Below are 3,177 nucleotides of genomic sequence, written 5' to 3'. Positions count from 1 at the left end.
TTTTTTTCCCTCTCAACACGATGTTGTGCTCTTTGTTGACAGGTTGAGGCTTTTATTCTGGTGTAGGTGAACATGTGATTTGGGGAAGCTCTGTAGATCCAGTTACATTGCAGATTTGCCAGCTACACCATCTAAAAAACGGGCTGCTGATCTAGGTATATTCCTACTCGGCCTTGCCTTCATATGAAGCTTTCTTATGTCAACTCTTCTATTGATCAATTTTACAAGTAGGTGCACTGCGTTTGTATACAACAATCTGAATGTGGGAGGTTTAACTATTTTATTGTATTGCAAAAAATGGATCACGATGTTTTCTTTTTCTGAATCATGAATGGTGGGCTAGAGCCCCACCTGGATCGAGTGTTTCGGAATATGGTAATTAGATAAATGACCACCATCCCCATTACCAACTATCTCAGTGTTATTTCCATTTTCCTAATTAATGTATGAAAAAGAGGATCAATCAATTATTGCTTTCTCCCGTTGCAACGCACGGGCATGTTTGTTAGCTTGCTGCCTCCACCACTGGAATGCCCCTTCGCCGGAGGACAACCCTGGGTGTGCGTATTGGGCACAACCCATTGGAAAGTCCAGGGAACCGTTTCATTAAGGGAACCATTCCAGGTTCATTCAAAAAATGCCACGACCTGATTTACTTTCAGCAACCAGTTCATTAAGGACAGCAGATTTGAACTCTGAGCTTTCCTCTGTGGCTATTAATATCCCACCACATCACTTTCAGATTTACCATTAGGTCACTTTCCCATGCTGAGAGGATTTGTCATACCAAGAGGGTAAACGGAGAGACTTCCAGAGCATGGTCATGGTGTTGATCTGGTAAGAGCGGGACTTCCAAACTGAAGAGGTCAATGAATAATGTCGTATTCCAGAACCAGCAATGCCTTTCATGCACATGTTTTACCTAGACTCTGCAATTATAGTAAACAAGCCAATAGCATGGATTGATGATAATTGCAACCGCTTCTTTAAAGATTTATGCGCTCGACTAATAATTTCTAGATCATTTATGCATTTCTTTCATGTCACATCATGCAGCCAAACTATGAAACTGAGATATCACCAAAGATAAAAGAGTAATCTACACTAATGTTAGCTTAATGAATCAGTAATCCTTCCAACTTATAAGTAAGAACAACCTGAAAACATTGGTACTGCTCAATTGTTCTCCTGATGAAGTGTTCTTTTTTTTGTGAGGGTGATGAAGTGCTAACTATTAAGAATTACCAATCGCAAAATGATATGGGCTTGTTTACGACTAAAATCACCAATAATGTCCTGATATGCATGGAAATAAGCATATGTTAACTCCTGCCGACTTCAAGAACCACCACATAGTCACATAGTCCAGGTCAGTCTATATAAAAAAAATTGATTCTGATTTGATTTTCTTTCCCATGTTTATCAATTGTCTTTCATGTTTACTTATGTACACTGGTTGTAGCAAGTTCCAACAAATTTAAGAGCTATTCATGGCCTTTGCTTGCATGAAATTGTTTCCAAAATGAACAAATTCAACCTTGGACGCCTACTATTTACACACCACTATCGACTTTGATGTTTGTAGTTGTAGTATGGAAGAAAGAAATAATTTTATTTTATTTCTCCCCTGTCCTTGTGGCGACTGCCAACCTCCGTGCCATAGGCGCATCGACGCCTGCTCTCCTCGTGTTGTGCCGCCTGGGCAGTGGAGTTGGGATCCTTGGTGACGGATTAATCCTCGATGAAAGCGCGGGTACTATTACTGCAGATTTTTGTTGGGTGGATGATATTTGGGATTATTTTGCATGCGTGCAGATTGACGAGAATGTGCATATGGAGATTATGTATAGCTCGATCAAAGAGGTAAAATTACCAAATCCCGACTTGTCAGTCATCCGATAACTTTGTTGATTGTCAGTTATACATTTGATTCGTGGAATTTGAAGGTTCTGAGCTTGAAACTCCGAAGTACAGATATGCTACTCTGTTTTTCTAAAATAAATGATGATTGTAGATTTTAAAATTTTGCATCATGAATGCAACTCCGCCTATGTTGTCTCAACATAGCCGGTCCCAAGCCCGGGTAAAGGAGGAGGGTTGTGATAGGCTTGGCGAGCCAACGTAAAAACTCAGCCACTCTTATGGAGATGAAACCCAAAAAAAATTCGTTGGGGCGTAACCCTCTCAGCGACGCGCCACATCGGAACCCGGGTGTGGTGGAAAATGGGCAAGGGCCGGGCCGTCACCCCTCAAGTGGCGCGCCGTATCTTGATCCGGATATGGTGGCAAGTGAGCGAGGATCGGGTCATCGCATCCTTAGTGGCGCGCTACATCGGCGCCCGGATGTAGTGGAAAATGAGCAAGGGTCTTCGCATTTGACTCGACGAGTGCGGAGGGTAAGGAAGCTAGCCGAGCCTAGGAGGATTCGCTTAGGTAGCTGGAACGTAGGGTCTCTGACAGGGAAGCTTCGGGAGCTAGTTGATGCAGCGGTGAGGAGAGGTGTTGATATCCTTTGCGTCCAAGAAACCAAATGGAGAGGACAGAAGGCGAAGGAGGTGGAGGATACTGGCTTCAAGCTGTGGTACACGGGGACGGCTGCAAACAGAAATGGCGTAGGCATCTTGATCAACAAGAGCCTCAAGTATGGAGTGGTAGACGTCAAGAGACGTGGGGACCGGATTATCCTGGTCAAGCTGGTAGTTGAGGACTTGGTTCTCAATGTTATCAGCGCGTATGCCCCGCAAGTAGGCCACAATGAGAACACCAAGAGGGAGTTCTGGGAAGGCTTGGAAGACATGGTTAGGAGTGTACCGATTGGTGAGAAGCTCTTCATAGGAGGAGACCTCAATGGCCACGTGGGTAAATCTAACACAGGTTTTGAAGGGGCGCATGGGGGCTTTGGCTATGGCATCAGGAATCAAGAAGGAGAAGATGTCTTAAGCTTTGCTCTAGCCTACAACATGATTGTAGCTAACACCCTCTTTAGAAAGAGAGAATCACATCTGGTGACTTTTACTAGTGGCCAACACTCTAGTCAGATTGATTTCATCCTCTCGAGAAGAGAAGATAGGCGTGCGTGCCTAGACTGTAAGGTGATACCTGGAGAGAGTGTTGTACCCCAGCATAAGCTGGTGGTTGCTGACTTCCGCTTTCGGATTCGTGTCCAGCGGGATAAGC

The 3,177-nt window shown here is 44.2% G+C and overlaps 1 protein-coding gene across 1 annotated transcript in view; it reads right to left on the bottom strand.

Moving 5' to 3' along the window:
* The window catches only part of LOC119300758 (protein PGR-like), a 28,613-nt gene that overhangs the window by 9,557 nt on the left and 15,879 nt on the right, over window positions 1-3,177 (bottom strand). The gene's annotated exons all lie outside the window — the stretch shown is intronic.

This window comes from Triticum dicoccoides, chromosome 5A, assembly GCF_002162155.2.
Source record: "Triticum dicoccoides isolate Atlit2015 ecotype Zavitan chromosome 5A, WEW_v2.0, whole genome shotgun sequence".
Classification (NCBI taxonomy): domain Eukaryota; kingdom Viridiplantae; phylum Streptophyta; class Magnoliopsida; order Poales; family Poaceae; genus Triticum; species Triticum dicoccoides.
This window is presented reverse-complemented; position numbering and strand designations above follow the sequence as displayed.